At 35.6% G+C, this 23,341-nt stretch overlaps 1 long non-coding RNA gene across 1 annotated transcript; it reads right to left on the bottom strand.

Annotated features, from left to right (window-relative positions):
- Positions 1–7,919: 7,919 nt before the first annotated feature.
- Positions 7,920–10,963, bottom strand: LOC113702798 (uncharacterized). The gene is made up of 2 exons (XR_011820078.1): positions 10,755–10,963; positions 7,920–8,378 (listed from the first exon to the last, which is right to left on the bottom strand). It is a non-coding gene; the product is annotated as an uncharacterized lncRNA (long non-coding RNA).
- Positions 10,964–23,341: the final 12,378 nt, after the last annotated feature.

Below are 23,341 nucleotides of genomic sequence, written 5' to 3'. Positions count from 1 at the left end.
GAGGAGCCCAAAGTGGGCAAGGACAACAAAGAACTGCCTTACAAGGAGGGCAAGCAGCAGTTCCTTGTGTAACTTGTGAATTTTGTGAAAAATCTAACCACACTGAGAGTGAGTGTTGGAGGAAGGGGCAGAAATGTTTGCGTTGCGGAAGTACCGAGCACAGGATTAGCAATTGCCCAAATTTACATAGAGAAAGGAGTGATGCTCAACGATCAGACAAGGCAAACCCTGGGCAATCAAACGTAGGAGGGAGCAGGCCGAGAGTGCCAGTCAGGATGTATGTAATAGATCAACACCAAGCCCCGGATTCATCTGAAGTTATTAAAGGTACGATCTCTATTTTTTATCGCTTGGTTAAGATCCTGATAGATCATGGTTCAACTCATTCCTTGTGACTCCTACTTTCATGTATGGAATTGATGTTAAACCTGATCAGTTACCCTATGATCTGGAAGTTAGGACCCCTACCGGTGTCAATGTTTAATTACCAACATTATTTATAAGAATTACGAGATTTGTGTTGGAGAGCTGAAATTGTTGGTAGATTTGATAAGATTAGATATCAAAGGGTGTGACGTCATACTAGGGATGGATTGGTTAGTTTGATATCATGCTTGATTAAACTGTAAGACAAAAGTGATTGAATTTGGTATGCCTGGAGAAGCCACTTTAAGGCTAGATGTGAGGGGTAGATTAATCTCGTCCGCTCTTATTTTGGGCATTCGTGTTAGGAAATTATTGAGTCAAGGAGCCCAAGGGTACCTAACTTTTCTCATCAATACCCTAGGGGATAAGATAGAGATCAAAGATGTATCAGTAGTAAGAGAATATTCACACATTTTTCCTGATGAGTTAGTATCATTTCCACCAGAGAGGGAGGTGAAATTTAAGATTGATTTGGTATTTGGAACAATGCCTATTTCAAAAACTCCCTTTAGGATGGTACTTGCCGAGTTGAAAGGATTTAAAAATGCAATTGCAAGATTTGTTAGAGCGATGATTTATTCAAGAAAGTGAATCTCCGTGAGGAGCTCTAGTGCTATTTGTTAAGAAAAAAGATTGGAGTTTGAGATTATGTATAGATTATCGGGGTTTGAATTTACTGCATATTGATGAGTTATTTGATTAGTTGCAAGGAGCCGTGGTGTTTTCTAAACTGGATGTTAGGCAAGGATACTACCAATTAAAGATCAGGAAAGAAGATGTGCCTAAAACTGCTTTTAATTAGCGATATGGGCATTTTGAGTTTGCCGTCATGCCTTTTGGACTGACGAATGCCCCAACCGCTTTCATAGATTTAATGCACCAAGTTTTTAAATCATATTTGGACCAATTTATTGTTGTGTTCATTGATTATATTCTGGTTTATTCTAAGACTCGTGAGCAACATGAACAACATTTGAGATTAGTTTTACAAACGCTAAGGAAGCATCAGTTGTATGCCAAATTCAGTAAATGTGAGTTTTGGTTGGAGAAGATATTGATTTTAGGGCATATAATCACAAAGGATGGAATCACTATAGATCCGTTTAAGGTGGAAGCTGTTGCTAAATGGAAGCAAACAGAGAACTTGACCGAAATTCGTAATTTCTTGGGTTTAACAGAATATTACCGTCGATTCATCCAGGATTTCTCTAGAATTGCAGGACCCTTAACCGAGTTAACTAAGAAGCATGGTAAGTTTGTTTGGGATGTGAAGTGTGAGGCCAGTTTTCAAGAGTTAAAGAAGTGTTTGACCACTGCGTCAGTCTTAGCTTTGCCAAAGGAGAAGGAGAGTTTCACAGTGTACACAGATGTCTCGAGAGAAGGATTAGGGTATATATTGATGCAAAATGGGAACGTGATTGCTTACGCCTCTAGAAAGTTAAAACCCCATGAGCAGAAATACCCAACCCATGACTTATAATTAGCTGCTGTAGTTTTTGTATTGAAGAAATAGTGGCATTATTTGTATGGGATAATTTTTGAGGTATATACTGACCATAAAAGTCTTAAGTATCTCTTTTCCCAGAAAGAATTGAATTTGAGACAATGTTGGTGGATAGAATTTTTGGAGGATTATGAATGTACTATTAATTATCATCTTGGAAAGGCCAATGTGGTGGCAAATACTTTAAGTCGAAAAGCTCAAGTGGCCAGTTTGATGGTTAAGGAATGGGATTTGTTGGAGAAAGTTAGTAAGTGGAACTCTCACCTTGAAAGACAGAAAATAATTTTTGAAAATATTACGGTGAGATCTACTTTACTGGATCGGATTAAAGAGGCGCAAGCGAAAGACCTATGATGCAAAAGTGGTTGGAAAAAATACAGAAAAGGGAGTTACCAGATTTTAAAATTTGACCCGATAGGATTCTAAAGTTCCGAAATCGACTAGTAATACCAAAAGATGATGAGTTAAAAAAGAAAATTTTGGAGGAAACTCATCGTTCTAAATATACCGCACATTTCAAAAGTAGTAAAATGTATCAAGAACTAAAAGGACTGTATTAGTGGGATAACATGAAAAGTGAAATCACTTAATTTGTCCAAACTTGCCTTACCTGTCAACAAGTGAAAGCCGAACACCAGAAGCCATCTGGACTACTGCAACCCTTGGAGATACCAGAGTAGAAATGGGAACATATCACTATGGATTTTGTATCAGGGTTACCACGGACACAAAAGAGGTATGATGCAATTTGGGTTATTGTAGATCATTTGACTAAGTCAACCCATTTCTTGCCAGTTAATATGAAGTAGTCCTTAGAAAAACTTGCTACATTATATTTGGATGAAATTGTGAGGTTACATGGGGTGCCAGTGGGTTTAGTTTCTGATAGGAATTCTCGATTTGTATCCCGATTCTGGCAAAAATTACAAGAAACTTTAGGGACCGAACTAAATTTTAGCACCACTTATCATCCTCAAATGGACAGACAATCTGAGAGGACCATCCAAACCCTTGAAGATATGTTATGGGCATATATCATGGACTTTGGTGGAAGTTGGGATCAGTACTTGACCTTGGTTGAGTTTGCATATAACAATAGCTATCATTCATCCATTGAAATAGCTCCGTATGAAGCTTTCTATGGAAAAAAGTGTCGATCACCGATTTATTGGGATGAAATAGGAGAAAGGAAAGTTTTAAATTCTTCAATAGTACCATGGGTTGAGAAAGCTTATTAGAAGGTGAAGTTGTTTTGTCAAAGAACTCAAATGGCCCAAAGCAGACAGAAAAGTTATGCAGATAATCGGAGGAAAGACTTCGAATTTGAAGTTGGAGATAGAGTGTTTTTTAAGATTATACTACTAAGAAGTGTCAGGCCGGAAAGGGGAAGAAGCTAAAACTGAGATATGTGGGACCCTTTTAAAATTCTCCAGCAAGTGAGAAAAGTTACATATCGAATGGAGTTATTCGTGAGTTTGTTCAGAATTCATGATGTTTTCCATGTTTCGTTTCTAAAGAAATACCATCCAAACCCAACTCATGTACTCCAGCCAGAAGATATAGAGATTGATGAGACCCTAACCTACGAGGAACGACTTGTATAACTTCTAGATCGAAAGGTGAATGAGTTAAGGAACAGGAAAATTCCTTTGATTAATGTCCTTTGAAAAAATCACGAGTTGGAAGAAACAACTTGGAAAGTAGAGGAAGAAATGCAAAAGAAATATCTTGAACTATTTGCAAGACAAGTGAGAATTTCGAGAACGAAATTCTTTTAAGGGGAAGAGGGCGTGAGGACCTAAAGATTTTGTCATGTTAGCCATTTTAAATCTATTGCATTTCATTCATTTAGTAATTATTTTTGTTATAGATTTGAAAATGAATTTTATCTTAATATTTTTCCCAATTTTTATATTTGAAAGTTAGCGAGTGGGGTAACTGTGACTTTTTAGTAGGGTATAAAAGAAAACTTGAGTGAATAAAAGAGGAAGTTTAGAGCAATAAGAGAGAATTGAGATATTTGGGTAGGAAACAACAAGAAAACGACACTTGGCATCATAGGAACGAAGTTTTTATCCTTTAAGATTTTTGATCAAGCCTTCTTGCCAATTTTCCTTTCATTTCTTGACTTAAAAATAACAAACAAACCAAGAGGAAATGAGAGAGAGAGAGAGAGGCCTGTGAGTTGAGAGGAATAAAAGGGAGAAAAGCTTCAACCAATCTAGTTTCAATCTTGTTTGGATTTTGAGGGAAAAGGAAGGAGATAACTTTGGATTTTCCATCAACCTTGGCTTAAGCTTAGAAAGGAAGAAAATTTGCGAATTGAGTTGATTTTCATCTTGGTTGGAAAGCAAAAAAGGTAAAATGCTAGATAATCCTTCTTTCTTCACTTTATGTTGAAAACAAGTTGGATTGTTGGATTAAAGACAAGATTTGTGCTGAATCTTGAAAGTTTCTTAAGTTAATAATACTTGTCCTTCATATTTGAGTTTTAGTGTATATATATATATGATTATGGTGGTTTTTTGTTGAAATTTTGGCTTTATATACATCTAATGTTATGTTGGAAATGAAAGCTTATGGATTTGCTAAGTATGATTGGTTGGATTTGGCAAATTAGTTGGAGAAATATTGGAAAAATTGGAAGAAAAATTCTGCTTGATGGCCGAACATGAGGGCTGAAATTTCAGCATTGAATTCTACATTCTCATGATGATTTTAAGCTTAATTTTGCTCAAGAAACTCTATAAGACTTTAGGCTATAAATATGTGTTGGAATTGAACTAAAATCATGAGTTTTGAGTGGTAAAAAACACTATTTCTTTCACTGTTTTCATTGCTGGAAAATTTGTTCAAAACTGACCAAAAGAGAAAGTGACCTTATATAGCTTTGTTCTTGGTCTTGTGCGATGAATTTGTCGCATTAATGCCCTAAATGTAACGGCCCCACTTCTCCCTAAGGCGAACCAAAGGGTATCCGCGGGACGCCTGCCCAACTCTCGCCAGGACTCACGCAGAACCCATTCAAGGTTAATACAACACTAAATTACAACCAGATAAAGTAATTGCAAATAGTGCGGAAATTTTCAAATTTAACAACACATAGCCATTATTCAATCCTTACAATGGGTTTCCAAAATACATCCCAAATACCAAAATTTTTTTCGTAGCCACAATACTTGGCCACTAACACTGGGGCCCTATTACAAAATATCACAAAAGGGGTTCTTCCAAGTCTCAACCCATGTCCACTCCTGTTAAGGAAAACAAATCTATAGGGTGAGCAAAACGTTCGTGAGGCCAAGAACACACATGCAAGCACGTAGTTCAAGTAACACCCCCAAATTAATCAATTTAAAACAATAACCATTCAATAAAGAGCACTTCACTGAAAAGTAACCAGAAACAATTCAAGAATATGTGAGCTCTCAGGAGCTATTTTCCACTTGCACGATCACGAATCTCCACGCGTTGACACTCCGTCAACCGGGTAGGTTTAATCCGTAGAAACATCACTTACACTTCCCCTTCTTAATCTTACATACCACACCGGGCCCGCAATACATTTATGAGGCGATACTTCAGCGAGTATGCCAAGCAAGACCTCTCAATAGGTCGAGCTTATGAAATCTCATGGTTCACTGAGGAGCTCGACCAAACCCATGCTGGCTCGAGTCCAAGGCTAGCCAATAAGAAAGTTTGGACGTCCCCCATTTTTACACTTTTGTATTGAGGAGGTTCACTCCAACGACTTATGCAATTACAGCATAAATAATCACTTAAACACTTCACATATATTCACTTAACAAGTTACTTAAACAAGTAAGCACTTCACTTCACGAACTCAAGTTCACTTCGTTTAAATGAGAACGAGTGCGATAAAGTACACACTCGACTCAAAGGTTTCAAAATCTCAATTTATATAACACTTATCACTTTGCAGATATATCACATAATACACACATTTGACACTCACTGTGAGTCAATAGCAAAAGTGTCACTTGGAGGTTCAAGCTTCCACCGTGGGATCCTCTTGAAGGTCCTCGTGTGCGCCTGAGCAAATAATAGTGAATTATCATTCACACGTCCCAATTATCAAGGAATATTGTGCACTAGTACAATCTAGGGAAATTTCATGAAAATGAACCTCAATTACTCATAAATCGAGGTTCAAGTGGAATTTCTTAAAGTACAAGAGCAATCGAGTTTTTTAAACTTGGAAATCAAGCATAAACGTTCCAGTACTATCGAAGGAATAAGGAATACTTGAAAAGCTCCATTTCCTTGAAATTCGGAAAATTTCAGTTTTGATACGATATTTTGAAAAACCCTATCTACTACAAGAAAATTACGTTTCTGTGACAGGCGAAAGTCGTCACTAAAAATTCAGAAGTCGTCACAAAAAAAGTCAGTGACGACTTTTACTGCTGTCACAGAGCTGTCACTAGTTCTATGTCACAAAAGGGGGTCCATGTGACGACTGTTGAAAGTCGTCACAAACGATTTCGCTTTTGTGATGACTCTTGTCGTCACTCATTGTTGTACATTGTGTGACGACTTTTATTGTCACTAAGCTGGCTAAATTCTTGTCATAGTCAACCCTTGGAGTTGTCACATTATGCTTCCGTTTAGTGACGACTTTTGTTGTCATTGTTTTCCATCCATAAAAAGTGACGACTTTCTGGTGTCACTAGTGAAACTTGTTGGCAGTGACAACTTTTTTATTGTCATTTATTTTTTTGTAAAAAGCAATAATCTAATGTTAATTACGCAACATAGCTGCCAACAATCACAAAACGTTCATTGAGTAGCAAGGAGAAAAAAAAGCCAACATACGAAAAGAAAGCCAACATTCATTTCCAATAGAAGATCAACCCAAATACATATATATATAAATGTTGCCTCAAATGAGTCATAAACCATGCACCATCCAAAATAAGCCATTCAGTTACAATACTAGTGATTTCCCATCCACAATAGAGAGTAGTAAAGTTCTATACAAAAATATGAGCACGTTTCCCATCTAGAACAAAACATGAGCACGATAGGCCTTGTAGTCTTCAATTCAAAAACCATCTTCACAGCAATGACTGGCTTCTTCTTCTTGGGAATCGTGTTAGAACCTACACGTTACCAAAATTGAAGCAATGAGCACTGGTGTTAAAACTGGAACTACACTTCTAGATAGGCACCATATTATAAAAACTAATGTCACTCTAATTTGAAATTATAGCAATCTAAGTAAATTGCTTAACACAAAAATAAAGTGAAATTATAGCAAATAAGACATTGAATGTATATTCTGTGAAATATAGAATAACAATACAAACACAATAAATATCTGCATGTTCACAAATATATATGCAATAACAATAACAATAACAACAATAAAATCCTAAAATCATTGAGAGCCTAGATGATCGTGAACCACACAGTATATCAAGAAAAAAAACACACACACACACACAATCACAGGTGCCTCTTTTTCCTTAGCACAAAAAAAAATTCTGATATAGAAAAATTTAGATGAGTTCGACAAAGAAAAAAGTGGAATACATCCCAACGTTCAAACACATTTGCTTTAAAAACACTAAAGTTTTGGTTGCAACATCCAGCACCTCAATGGCTGTAATTAAACATGAACATGATTTCAAGCACCTAAATCAGCCTCAAGCAACTCAATTGCATTAAACAGGAATCAGATTTGGTGGAACCAGATTTCAAGTGCCATCAAGCAACTAAATTGACATCAAGCAACCCAATTGTATTAAAAATGAATCTCTATTTTGTAGAACCAGAATTCAAGTACCTCAATTGTAATAACTATGAAGAGCAAACAATTTATTTATACCTGATACAGAAGTTGCTTATTTGCGCAAGTCATTGAAGGACTTTCCAGCAATGCATTGAAGGACTTTATAGTCCACCCGCTCATTGTTTTCAAATGGAGCAAAGTGACTACAAAGGATAGCTTTGAGTAAAAATGATTCCCTGGATACAGCTCCTTTTTTGCATCTTCTAACAATTTAAGAAAGTTATTTGTGTCACTATGATTCGCATTTAGACTATCATCCGTTGATTCTTCCCTACCAGCCCAATTGTCCCCCCATTGTGCTGTCCCAATGTCGTGCAACATGTCATTTAAATCTTCAGTATCACTATCCTCCTCTCCATCCCCATGTTTAGTACTATCCCCACAATTTTGGTGTTGAAATTGTTCCCCATGGTGTATCCATCTTGTGTAGCTTTTACGAATGCCTTGAGTCAATAAGTGATCCTCCACAACTGTTTTAGTTTGGTTACAAAAATTATTGCATTGTGTACATGGGCATGGGATTTTCTGATTTTCAACTTTTTGAGAATATGCAAACTTGAGGAAATTTTTGACTCCGAGTTCATAAGCCTTGTCCTTCCTATTGCTAATCTTCATCCAAGTTTTATCCATGTCCTAGATATAGACACATCAGCCTTTAGTACAAAATACTTTTCTAATATCAAACTAAAGAGAATAATTTGTTAACTAGCCTTTTCAAAAATTAAGGCTACAAGTCATATGAAAAGCAGCCATAAAAGTAATATGAAAATTCATATGAAAAGCCATGAAATCAGTATCATATATCAAGAAAAGTAATATGTAAAGCAGCCACGAAATGAACATGAAATTAACCATGAAAGCAGTTTCCTAAAATCCAAAAAAGCCATATGTAAAGCAGCCATGAAATTAACCATGAAATCAATAGAAATTAAAGAGGAGAGACTTCAACAAATGCACTAGCAATCACTTGGTGCAAGTTGGAACTGCAACAACTGCATAATCCCTATTCTTTTTGCTTCCTTTCTGTTTCTCTCTATTTGTCATTTTCTATTTTCAGGGACTTTGGTTAGGGAATTAAAGGCCCCATTAGAGAGGGGATTTGGTTACACTTATGAGAGAATCTAATACAGACTGGATGTATTAACCATATATATAAAATAGACCATTTTTTTTATTAGAATTTGTTCTTTTCAGTTTTTGACCATCTATAAGACTATGAAATGAAAGATAACCACCCCTGAATGTATTATATATATAAACTAGAGAACTTTTATCATACATTGTAAAAAATTTTGGATTTACCTTTAGTCTTTGCAATTTTTACGAAACAATGGCTTTCTCCAGTGGCTCCAAAAATTTTAATAACCATTTCTTTTTATTTTTTTGGTCCTATGGGGGAAAGAATAAACCATTCTTTACAGCCATATAAACCCAAAAGGTCTAAAGAAAAAGCAAAATTTCTGTTCGCTGGCATTCTAACATCTTGATAACAAAAAATTGAATAATCAAGTTAAGAGAATAGAATAGCAAAGAATTTATTCCTTTTTCTCTGTTTTGCTGTGGTATATATTAAAACTTTGCTGTTATATATTTCATATAAAATGTCATGCAGTTCTTTTTCTTACCTTTTTCAGAGCAGTTTGAAAATCATGTGCCATATTTTGAGTCTTGGTTCCAATAAAAAGAGGAAAAAATTCCTTTTTGTAGTTAAAAATAATTGAGAATTAATGACGTAGCTGCAATTTCAGCACCTGAACTTCAACATGTTATGTTATCCTTTGTTTCTACATTCATTTATTGATGATTGAATATTATCTACTGTTGCTATAAACTCACAAAAGAAAAAAAAATACAATTAATCTGCTGAGATGGAAAAGAAATTGCTCCAGTATTTAGTTTTAGGGTGAAAACGATAATTATTAAATGGATACACTTGATGGAAATTTGTTCATCTTTCATTTGAGTCAATTTTATTTTGAACTTTTCCCCTCTAAAAATATCCCTCCATGTAGTAACATCTTCTCAGGTTCTTTCTTCTTTATATTTTCTCCCTCCCAGATAAAATTAAAAGATGTTAAAGCCAGATACCTCTACGATGTTATGGAACAAAGTCAATAAAAGAAGAACCGTACACAGAAATTTCTCAAGATACAAACTGAAAATGCAACATTTCAGAAGCCCAAATTGCCTCGGATAATGGCAAGGAAATGAAGCCTTTCGGGGGCAGGACAGAAGCCATTGGATAATGAGCTAACAAAAACAGGGGAAAATTAAAATGTAGGTTCGAAAATGGCAAGGAAATGAAGAACAAAGGGGGAATACAGAAATGAAAATCTTAACTATTACAAAAGATTAACCATTGTATGACTAAACACACATTACACAACATGTTAACGGCAATTGAAACCCCAAAACAGTTTTCTGGCCAGTTCCCAAACGTGCAAAATTCTAGTAAAGTGCATGCTTGATTACCACAGAGAGAGAGAGAGAGAGAGCGAGAGAGAGAGAGAGAGAGAGAGAGAGAAAACCAGAGAGTAAATTACATGGTATGGCATAAAGTACATTTAAAACAGCCAAATAAATTAGGCAAATCAGTCAAGTTCTCTTCCCCTTAAGGAAGCAATTAAATGGCACGACAAATTGTTTAATTTCTCTTTTATCCAACCAAATTAATGCAGTCAAAAAATGTTCGCATTTCATAGCTCCTCAAAGAAAGCCGGTTCTGACCATCCTAATCACAAAAAGGTTCCATCAAAATATAAAGCAAGCAATTTTTGGTTTAATCAGTCCAAATTTCTCGAAAACAGTGAAAAAATCCACAAATGAAAAAAAAATTCTTGGATGAACCCTAACACTGTTCATACTCCAGATCGCAAGTGTTTCGGATGCGATTTGGCCAAGAGTATTACCTTCCCCACTACTAATTAACAATCTAGTTCATAAATTAGTCTTTACAATAGAAGGCTGAGCAGCTTTTGAAAGCAAAAAAAAAAAAAAAAGAACACATACCGCACAATTAGCTGAAGAGGGGGTCGGAGAAAAGTCTAAGCTGAAGTCGCGGAACGAGGAGGGAGCTTGGAAGTGTTCTGACTTCGCTTCTTCGGCGAGCTTGACCTGAAGATTGGCACTCGTCAATGGTGCTTTAGAGGAGCATTTTGCGGAAGCAGAAGGTGTTTGAGGTCCAGAGTTTTTCGGTGTTCACCATAGAAAGGAAAGACTGAGAATAAAATTTGTCTAAGTGTTGGAAGAGAGAAGCGGCGAGACTTTTGTTTGTCTGTGAACAACCAAAAACGACGTCGTTTTGTAGAGATTTCAGCCACCCGCCTCGCGCGTCTTTCAGATTTCAGACTGGCGCTCTTTTTTTTTTGGAATCTAAGCACGTCTTTGAGATTCCAGGATTCACGCCTTTAGCTTCATACATCTTTTTTCTTTTTTTTTTCCCTGGTCAAATTTTTTTTTTCAGGTTTCTTTTTTCATACTTAATCTCTTTTGTTTTCCTTAATCTCATCTATAAATATCAAATAAATTATTTGATATTGGTTTCTTTTTTGTGCATGTATATATATGTGTGCTTGTTTGTGTCTATATACATCTTTTTGGGTTTGGACAACTCAATATACAAATTATTTAAGAAATTACCTTACAATAAAACTTACACAATAAAACATGTTTCAAAAATTTAACATGCATAGAATTGCTTATATACAGTATAGCACTTCTTACTCATGCTTATCCTACTCTTTGTCTATTACTTAGTTTTTATAATAAATTAAAAGAAACATGTAATCAAATATTCTATTAAATGTGTTACAACACTCAATCTTATTGCACGACAGATATTTTACTGAATAATTTTAATTTCGTATATACCCATTCCATATGAAAATAATTATTACTTATGATGTATTACACGTTATACTAATCTTTCACAGTACTAACATTAGACTACAAATTATATTCAATTACACTTTTTCAAATTATTTCAGTTATTGATTTTTGGGGGTTGTTATAAGTAATAATAAACAATTCATGAAAAAAATTTTATGCTCAGACATGTCTATTATGTCAACTTAGCAAAAATTACAAATATCTAAAACTAGTTTGTTATTATATCATTTGCATTTTGCTAATACGTAATGAATAGGGGCTAAATTATAAAATTAGGGTGTCATATCTTCTGTGCTTTTGCTCATATAAAAGAATTGGGGGCTAAATAATAAAATTAGGGTGCCATAGTAGAATTAGTGAAATTTGATGAAAATACTATAGAATTGCTTATATACAGTATAGCACTTCTTACTCATGCTTATCCTACTCTTTGTCTATTACTTAGTTTTTATAATAAATTAAAAGAAACATGTAATCAAATATTCTGTTAAATGTGTTACAACTCTCAATCTTATAGCACGACAGATATTTTACTGAATAATTTTAATTTCTTATATACCCATTCCATATGAAAATAATTATTACTTATGATGTATTACACGTTATACTAATCATTCACAGTGCTAACATTAGACTACAAATTATATTCTATTACACTTTTTCAAATTATTTCAGTTATTGATTTTTGGGGGTTGTTATAAGTAATAATAAACAATTCATGAAAAAATTTTTATGCTCAGACATGTCTATTATGTCAACTTAGCAAAAATTACAAATATCTAAAAATAGTTTGTTATTATATCATTTGCATTTTGTTAATACATAATGAATAGGGGCTAAATTATAAAATTAGGGTGTCATATCTTCGGTGCTTTTGCTAATATAAAAGAATTGGGGGCTAAAAAATAAAATTAGGGTGTCATAGTAGAATTAGTGAAAGTTGATGAAAATACTGTAGTATACAGTGATGCAAAAAGTTGTCACAAAATTGGAACCGGGTAGACTTTTAATGACAACAAGTTATGTTGTCACTGTAGAGAGAGCGTTTATGACGACTTTACTTGAGTTGTCATAAAATCATTTCCCGCGGCATCAAATGAGATGCGCGCCAACTATTTCGTGACGAGTTGAGAATGACAACTTCCAATGTTGTCACTGATTATGCTTGTGCTGTACTCATCTGTGATGACACCTAATGTCGTCACTGAATTAGGTTATCTGTGACAAGATTTTTGTTGTCACATAAATTTTTGTCACTGAAAAATATATTTCTTGTAGTGTCACCTTCCACATGTCAAAAATTGGAAAACTTGGTACCGTTGGAAACCTCTTCCAAAGTACTAAAAGTTCCTAGTATACACTTTTCTAATATTCCAAATGGAGAACATTCAAAAATGAGCTCAAAGTCGCTGTTTTGGTTCATAAGGCAGATTTAAGTTGGTTTTTGGCCAACTTTGAAAATTTGGTAAAATTCACTTGATTGGGACTAGCCTTTGAAATTTGGAAATCTATTAGAGTTGCAATCCAAATTTACAACCAAACAAGCGGAACGAGAAACGGAGTTTTGAGCACTAAGATATGGCAACTCAAAGTTACCAAAATTCCCTTGTGAAACAAGGGTTTTCCAAACTCGAGTCATGAACTTTAGTAATTTAGTCGAGCAGCGAAATGGACTTGGATTGGTACCAAATTCGGAAATATAATACTTCTATATAAAGGGTATCCCTCTATCAAATTTTATGGAAAAATACCTTCGGGAAGGTAGTCAACCAAACAACCAAAGTTTCGAAAAATCCTAAGGCAAAACTGCCTTGAGCTTTTTGTTTTCCATTTCCAAACATTTGGCCAAGGAAAACCCTTCAAACATGGTTCATTTATGTAGGCAAAGCCTAAGGAACATTCATGGTACATTTGGTAAGTGTTTTAACTCCAAGAAATTCAATTGGCAAGTCCACACCAAGTCTAGCATCAATTCTGCCCAAAATTTAGGGTTTTCAAGAACAGGGCAGGTTTCGTATTTTGATCACAAATCACTCAATTCAACTCAGAATTGAGCATGGTTGATGGCATTGGGAAATAAATTCATAGAAGAAATCATTTTGAAATTCAGCACACAGCTAGCTCAAATTCGAGCCTCAAGGTGCAGCTTCTGAACTTCATTCCAGGAAAACAGAGAAACAGGACAGTCATCTTTAAACGGTTGGTACGGGATATTCGGGTGGAATTAGGGGGTACATTTTATACCGTTGGAAATCTGGGAATGTCTAGTTTCAAATGCCACTGACGGCACTTGATTTTGAAATCGGAGCACAGAGTTATGGACGAAACAAGAAAGCTGTCTGAGCATTACGGGGAAATTTTCCAGGTTTGCTAGCTTTGCGAGATTAAACCATTTGACCAACCAAACCTCAATATTTTTTGATGAAACTTTGTACACCATCTACACAACATATAAACATCATATACAAGCCATTAAAACCTCAAAATTCCACAAAAAGAGGCACGATCATAACAGGGGCAGAATTGGAAACTTTACATCCATGCACTCCTTGAAGTTTATACTAGCTATGCACCATTAATCTACCAATTTGAGCACTAAACCAAAATTAAATCCATCATCAAGCATCACATCAGCCATCAATCCAAGAGTGGGAGTTCATAGAGCCCACATTCAAAATTTTCCAACAATAACAAGCCACCCACATGAATATCTAAGCTCATAAGTGTAAATCAACTTCCATAGGCCAAGAATTTGAGGGTTGATCGTCACTTACTTGTGTTGGTGAACAAGGCAGAATTTTGGCCCTCTCCTAGCTCAAGAAAACCGTGGAAAGCTCCCCCTTTTTGTAGCTTAAGATGATCTCCAAGTATTAAGCTAAGTGTGTATGAAATTTGGAAGGAATTGGAGAAGATTTGTGCAAGATTTAGAGATGAAAAATGAAGAACTCCTTGGGTTATTTTTGCAGCTGATGGCCAGCCACTTTGTGAGGAAGAGAGAGAGTGTTTTGATCTAATTTGGCTTCCTAAGGAAGCTTCATTTGTGTGGCTTGAATTGGTTCAAAAGTCAACTCTTCAATAGTACGCGCACGCGCGCGTTTTGTGCTTGATTTCTCTCGAATTCGTTTCACTAGTGCACTAAACCTCCAATATACTTATATTCATATAAATATTATTCACTCTTAATTGTCCCAAAATAAGGGTCTAAACTCTCTCAATTAAATCGCGCGTGCGAAAACGCGTATTTCCAATTTAAGCGCGATAAAGTGAAACTTCCAAGAAATTCTTATAACGATAGTACTACTAACTATCACCTGAGTACTTAAACTTTAAAATACCTAATTTAGGTCCACTGCGTAAGTCTCTAATTTTTTTCCAAGCTTATTGTATCCTCGAATCGATTATTGATTCCAATCACGTATTCGCTATTTTTACTTAATGAGCTTCCAAAAATTAATTTTTGAAACAAGTCACTTTAAAAATATAATGAAACTACAATTCCATGTATTTAGGTCTAATGACGAAAATAATATTCGAAATAAATAGGCAATTAAATATTTAAAAAATGCTCAAAATAGAATTTAAAATATTAAATTTTTGTGAGTTCTCACACTAAACCCACGATTAGACTTTAACCCTAGTATGAGTAGTGAATTGGGGTAGAAAATGGAAGGTTTTAAAAGGTGAAAACCTCATTCTTACATGTTTCAAGTTTCAAGTAATAAATTTTCAGCCTAGGAGAAAATTGATTTGGGTAATTTTAAACTCCATTTGGTGGATGGAAATGAGAAAATGTTTACACTACTATTTGCTTAAATCTTTGACCTAACTATAGGTGGATGTTTCTCCTTGAATTGATTTAGAAATAATGTGATTTGGGGTGAGATTTCTTAGTTGGAACTTGGGTGCAGTTTCATTTAAATATTGTAGCTTGGAGTAGTTGATCTTAATGCACTCCATATACTTGATTCTAGGGTTTGGAAGTGAAGCCGAAGTTGCTCCTGAGGTGAACACATAAGATTTGTTATCCTGGTGAGTGTTCTAAGTGCATGTGAAGTGACTACGTGCAATGTTATTTTTCTTGAATGACATGCTTGCTTGATTGAGATACTTGCCTTTGACTTGATAATATCAGGATGAGGATGTACTTTATCATACTCGATCCTTCATGGCTAGATTCTTGATATTTGTACTAAATGAACTGCTTTACTTGTGTTTGACTTGATGGTCATTTGGGTGGTTATCTCATCAACTTCATTGCATGCTTGGAGCCCTAAACCCTATTAGCTAGTTGGTCGAATCGAACTGACAAGGGTTTGGTCGATGAGATCAGTGAACCATGGATCTAGTTAAGTGGATTTGGACTTGAACATGCACTTGAGCTCTTGAACTTGAACCGGTACACTCGAGTATTACCCTTCTTGATTTTGACATGCGGGCCCGGTTAGGGGTTGAAAGGTGGTTGGAGAATGACGTGAATTGGTGAAATACTTGATAGTATTTTGGTATAATGTTGACGGAGTGTCAACGAAATCTTGGTTCTTGATCAAATTATGTGAACAAGCTTCTGAGAGCCCTGTATCCTTTCAAGTGAATATGTGAATTACTAATTGAAGTGTACTGGCTTTATATTGTGGTGTATTGTGTTTTTGTGACTTGAGTATGATATCCTTGCTTGCATGACTTTCTTGGAACCTCATGGGGCGAAAGCTCACCCTTCTAGTTTTATTTTCCTTACAGGGGGGCGAGCACTTGGGCAAGTAACTAGGATAGGTCTAGTTTTGTCAGAATCTTTTGTTTTGACACAGTTGTACCAACTTTTAGTTTTTTTTTGGTAAGTTGGGAACTCGACTGTTGTAAATGGATCTAGTAATATATTTTAAGGATTGTATTAATTACAAGCTTATGTTTTTGGCCAATGTTCGTTTTGTATTATCAATAGAAATGTGACTCTTGTTTTAATAGGTTTGTTAATAAGTTAGTGCTTAAATCCTGACGAGAGTTGGGCAGGCAGCCTGTTAAACTCTTGAGCAAATTATCTGGATGGTCACCAAACTTTTGGAATCATCGAGTTTTGACCATTGAACTATTAAAGTCTGATTTTTGGCCACTAAACTATCTAAAGTTTAGATTTCAGATCATTCCGTTAGATTTCATCGTTAAATATGATAGATTTGATTGTTCGCACGATTCGCGAGACAAAAGAAAATGACACAGTTAAGGATTAAATCTGACGGAATGGGCCAAAATTTAAATTTTAGATAGTTCAGTGGCCAAAATCAGACTTTTAATAGTTTAGTGACCAAAATTCGAGGATTCCAAAAGTTCAATGGCCATCTAGATAATTTGCTCTAAAGCCTTTGGTTCGCCTTAGAGGGTGGTGGGGTCGTCACACAACACGTACTACTGTTATGATGTTCTTCATCGTTCACTTCTAAAGGTTGCTGTAATAACAACCCGTTAGCTTCATCCTCACAGATTTGTTGTTTTCTTCTCTTATAAGCCTCTCGGCGCTTTTGTCACTGTAGCGCTTTTTCTTCTTCAGTCAACGATGCATATTTGGCCCTTGTTTTTTCATTTCGCCGATGCTTTTGTTCTTCCAACTTGTTATCTTTACTTAGTATAGTCATTTTAGACTACGATAATTATACATCCTGAGAGTTTTCGTGGGGTTGAAACATCTTCTATAATAAAGGTCTTAATAATAACACTGGAAATGAACTATATCATATATTATTTAGGAATTTGTTATCCTAGATAACAATCAAGGCACAAAGCCCACACAGATAAATATGGTTTCTGAATATTCAAGCATGACAATCAACAGATATGTATCAAGTTCAATAGTATATCAGAGGTGCATACTAAATCATCAAGTGCGCACACATTGCTGAGGGCGTGATGTTTTCTCCTCGTTGTTTCACATCTTTGTGATTCATTTTCTGATTCAATTGTATAAATCTGGTAAAAAGGATAATATTCACGAAGCTAAGAATATGATGCTCAGTGGCAGTTTAGTTGTTGTGAAGCTGAGAATATGATGTCTTCGTTGTGTTTTAGATCTTAATATTATCTTTAATCACCTTGCATTTAATAGATTGTAGATAATTTCATTAACTTTATACCTATAAGCATTGTGATTTGTTTCTTGAATAAATTGTATAAACCAGGTAAAAAGGTTCATGTTACTTAAATAGAGGCCAAGAAAAGGCAACTTTCAGGCCAATAAACAAGGACAGAGCAATGGCAGTCAAGACACTAACCGTGGCTACAAATAATTGGTTGTCAACAGGGGCTGCATCAAGGGTAGTGAAGAGCAAAATTAGATGCTTTACTACTACAGTTGTTGTAACGACCCCACCTCCCCCTAAGGCGTACCTTAGGTTTTGGCGGACCGCCTGCCCAACTCTCGCCAGAACTCGTTCACTCTTAACAAATAAAATAAGATATAACCTCAAGAAGAAGTGAAATAATAGTTTTCAAACTTGGAACGTGTACTTACATTCATATCTTTCCTAAACATTCAGACAATCCCAAATATAACAAAAGTTGTGAATTCTAGATACATTCAACCCTAACCGAGTACTAGCGCGAGTACAATCGCAAAATTTTCAAAAACTAGACTATGCTAGCCTATACTAGTCTCACGCCTCGCTCGTACCCCCTATAAGGAAAACAAATGGTGTGGAATGAGCCAAAAGCCCAGTGAGGTTCCCAAACAAGTAATTAGATATAGAAATCAAGGAAATGTTACATTTAATAATTTACACATTTTGCACTGTAATATCCAGTCATTCAAGAAATAAATACTCAATCATTGGAAGGATACGTACTCACTTGGAGCCATTCATTCAAGTCATTCATTCATTCATTCGCCAATCATTTTCCTTATCCCTCCGACATTAGAAAACATTTGCAAGTGAAAACTCCTCCAGTGTTCTTGACATTCATTCATTCATTTCATTTCCCGCCACTAGCCAATTCACTGGCCAATTTCCACCAATCTTCGTGGTCATACTCGAGTATACCAAACATTATCCCAGGGTCACCAGTCGCCCGGCCGAATCTGCTTCTGGCTCGAGTCGACTGGCAACAAAGGGCAAGGGCTCAGTTCAGCCAAAAGGCTTACATTCATGCATAAGTAGCATTTAATCATTTAATCATTGAAAATTTCATGTTCATTTAGGTCGAGTGCGATAAAGTACATACTCGCCTAGCAAAAATTCATTTTAGCAATCAGTGAAAATATTTAACATTTAATCAAACATTCATAACAATCTACATAGTCATTTGAAGCATAAGCTACAAGAACACTCACCAAAGATCTAGTACTTTTAAAAAATCACGTTCAGGCCCAACTCCTTGGTTGGAGTCCAAATTTGCGATAAAATATCATTTACGAATGTAAAACTCTCTAAAGTTCGAAACATAGGAGTTTCGCTTCAAGAAAATCAAATAAATGAAACTTGTTTAAGTGGTGGTCATTTGGCTTATCAAACCCTAGAAAACTCATGCTCGCTCTTTTAGTTTCGATAGAGAAGTAATTTATATTCTTGAAGTAACACTTAGTATAAAAACTCGAGAAAATCATCTTTTTAAGTGTCGCTACTTTTACTTGTTAAAAGGTACGAGTTTTGGCAAAATTTTCAACTTATGTATCTCTTACTAAAGAAAAATCAAATACCATAAACAAGCGAAATTCGCTTCAACCTCGAGTCGTCGCTCGAGTCTCAAGTTCACTTGTCTAACCCTAGAGCGAAAATTTGGGCAGCATGCCCTTTGTATTTAGCTATTTTCCAGCCATTTATGGCTTTATTTTTTTTCCTCAACTCAGCCTAATTCAATACATAAATAAGCTTAACATAATATCTCTTCAACTCGGCTCAATGTCATCCAAAAATAAGTCAATTCGAGCAATGCAACCATCCAAATCAAAGCTAGAAGCTAGAAACTAGTTTTAAAGACAAATAGCTAAGCAGCAGGTTTGACATCTCTCGGCGTTTTAATCACAACTGAAACTACGCTTATTGGATTAGGGTAAATTTTATAGCGTTTCGAAGTTGAGACAGAGACCTACATTTCCTATGAAGACATTGACACCCAGTTCGTGCATTTTCAAGGTCAAAATATGAAATTTTAGAGAAAATAGAAAGCTGCCTGTGAAATAGGGTTTTTAGCAGTCAGGGATATTTTAGTCATTTCATGTGATAGAGTGCTCCGATCTAGCTGAAAGTTTACAGGCAGATTGCTAACTCCATTCCTTACAACTTTAATGTTTTGAGCAAAGCCTGATTCGGCCTTTATCATGCACAAATGTACAGTGCAGAAACAAGACAGAATCCATTACAATTGCTGGAAATTCACTTCTACTCTACAACTTCACGATATCTTCCATAAAACTTCCATATTCAAGTCATCTATCTAATAAAATGCAACATAAGAACGGGAAGAAGAGTTTTTTAGCTTAATACCTGAAGACCCCAAGAGAAGTTGCAAGACAAGAACTTTCTTCCTCAAGTGACTCCACCAAAAGCTTCCCTCCAAGCCTAGCTTAAGATTAATCGGTGTAGATTTGGGTTGGTGTTTGAATCCCTCATGGATTGAGCATGAAATCAAGGCTAGGAAAATGGAAGTTTTTTTCTCTTTTCTTGTCTCTTAAATTCAGCCAAAATGAGGGAAAAATGATAGAATTTTGGTGAAATATTCAAGATAAATACTAGGGAGGTCTTTGGTCAAAGGTGGTGTTGTTTGCCAACACTTGGCATCCCCCAAATTTTTCTTTCTTTTCCTTTTCTTTAGTCAATAATGGTGGTTGACTTAAGGGTTAATTTAGGGAGGATTAGATGAAATAAAAATAAGGAGATTAGGGTAAGAATGTATTGGTCAAGTGGGGTACTCAATCGGAAGCAAACGGTACACGTCGATTCAAGTCTATTTTTCTTAACTCTCTTGTACTTGTATTTTTATACTTATGGTTCACTAGCTTATTATTATCACTTCTAATCATACACATTTTCTTATTTAAAATTCACTCTTAACCATCACACTTAATACACACACATCACCAAATGATCAGACGGCCAAAATACGTGAAAACCCTGATTTATGCTAACTATAAAACTAAAGATACAACCCTTGATTCTATGATTTATTGTAACTATTGAGGGAGTAAATGAGTAGTAAAGATGTTATAAAGTAATCTAATCAAAATAAGGGGGAATTTTAAGAAAATATGAGCGAATTTTTCAGTCGTCACAGTTGTGACAGTAGAGTGATGTTGAATAAATTGGAGATTGCGAGAATGAGAGGAAACTGAGGTAAGAATTGAGATTTCTGAGTTAATTAGATAATTTATCAAGTGTTATATACATAAAGTCTTCATAAGATGGGAATAACTATATTTTGTCTTTTATCTTTGCTCCACATCTTTGTGATTCATTTTCTAATTCAATTGTATAAATCTAGTAAAGAGGATAATATTAGTGAAGATGAGGATCTGATACGCGATGGCAATTCAGTTGTTGAGACCTTTAGCATCTTGTGATGTCTTCTTTGTGTTTTGTATCTCAGTGTTATCTTTAATCATTAGGCATTTAAAAGATTGCAGTTAATTTCATTAACTTTATATCGGTTATATTTGTGATTCATTTTCTGATTGGATTCTATAAACCTGGTAACAAGAATAATACTACTGAAGCAGAGGCCAAGAAAAGGGAATCTTGAGGCCAAGATATAATGACAGACCAATGGCAGCCAAGACACTAACAGTGGCTGCAAATGATTGGGTGTCACAGGAGGTGTATCAGGGCAGTAAGCCAAAGGTATTAGTAGTAGCTTTGATGACCTTGCATTTGACAGATTAGTGCATGCAAGTCCAATATTGCTTTTCTCATTACAGATTAAATTTGAGAAGATATTAGCTAGTGTAGTAGAGGTTCTGATACTTGATGGCAGTTCAGTTGTTGTTAACTTTTATTGCAATTTCGGAATTGTAATTCAGCATAAAATTTTGTTCTTATACAATATAAAATAAAGCACTCATTTATCAGTGAGTGAAGTAAACACTTCACACTCAAATCAGCAATAGACAATATAATCAATCAATTCACAAAGCTTTGCAATCAAACTCTGTCAAAATGAAGTTCATACATAATGCAGAAAGGCAGAGCACCACAGAAAGCTAACCTTACTCCAGAATCCCCACCGAGAGCTCTTTCTTGTTGTTGCTCCAAATCTATAACATTATAAGCAAACCAGTCAAATTACAAGGGGCAATCGAATTTGTACAAAAATCTCTATCTTGCAGCTGAACTATACGGTAAGAGTCTCTAATTGCAGGAACAAAGCACACACCGACAAAACTAAGGGAGGAACTGAAAAAATTGGGGGGGGGGAGACAAATCTAACCTCAAGCTAAACCACTAGGAGTAGCTACGACAGAAGAACATTCTGAGATGCTTAGTATAAAGTCAGGAAGAAATATCCCAATCCCAGAATGCGAAAAAGGAGAGACTGATGATCAGCCGTTTAGGCATTAACATACAAATGTTTTGGCTATTTAATTAAGGCATAATAAATGAAAAACACATAGGTAATTTCAAAGCTGAGCTTGGATGAAAGGTGAAACAATGAGACAAATCATTTTAGACAAAGGCAAAATGATGAAAGAGTCTCTAATTGCAAGAACAAAGCACACACCAACAAAATTAAGGGAGGAATTGAAAAAATTGGGGGGGGAGACAAATCTAATCTCAAGCTAAACCACCAGGAGTAGCTACGACTGAAGAACATTCTGAGATGCTTAGTATAAAGTCAGGAAGTGTTAGGATCGAAAACAACCTAAGAGGGGGGTAAATTAGCTAGTTTACAAACTGGCCAAGTTATGAGTCACTTTTTGAGTACTTGCCCTCTTTTTCTAAAAGACCACACAATGGAGCAATTGATGAGAAAGCACAAGTGCTTGTGAGTAGAAGGGATGAGCAATTTATATATTAAGACAGTAAGTAAAAGAGATAGAGTATCAAACCAAATACCAAACTCCTCTTGAATTTGAATATCATTTTATAGAGCAAGCTTCTTCAAGTTGATCAATTTACAACCAATCTTTTGTGTACAAAGGAAGGATCACTTCCTCCTTGCCCCAAGCCACACTTGGTCAAGTAAGGAAGTTTTACTATCACTCGGATAACCCTCACAAAGCTACACTATTGAAGTAATTGAATCACACTAGAAAATCTTATCGAAAATTACACAACTAAGAGTACAAATCTTCTTTGAAGAGTATTTTCACACTAAAATCACTCTAGATCTGATGTATTCTCAATGTGCAAAGTTTTTTTGAAGTGGTTGACTTTGTTCTATTTATATGGGACCAAAAAATTCCTCAATTAATGCTTCCAACGGATAGAAGGCAGCTGAAGAATCAACTAGCCGTTGGTAGTGTCGGACGTCCGGTAGACCAACTTCTTACGTAGGCAGTGAGCTCAAGAAATTTTCTTGAATTATTTCGGACGTCCGGTACCTTCAATGTATTCGTCCGAAGGTAGGAGGTGAAACTGAGAATTCTTCTTTAATTCTTTTTGGACGTCTGGTGCCTCCAAGGCTTTGCGTCCGAAGTGTCGCAACGCTTGTCGGACGTCCGGTGCTCTGATGATGTGCGTCCGATCGAGGTCAGTGAACTTAGAGGAAATGACTCAATATCTTCGGACGTT

This window comes from Coffea arabica, chromosome 8e, assembly GCF_036785885.1.
Source record: "Coffea arabica cultivar ET-39 chromosome 8e, Coffea Arabica ET-39 HiFi, whole genome shotgun sequence".
Taxonomy (NCBI): domain Eukaryota; kingdom Viridiplantae; phylum Streptophyta; class Magnoliopsida; order Gentianales; family Rubiaceae; genus Coffea; species Coffea arabica.
This window is presented reverse-complemented; position numbering and strand designations above follow the sequence as displayed.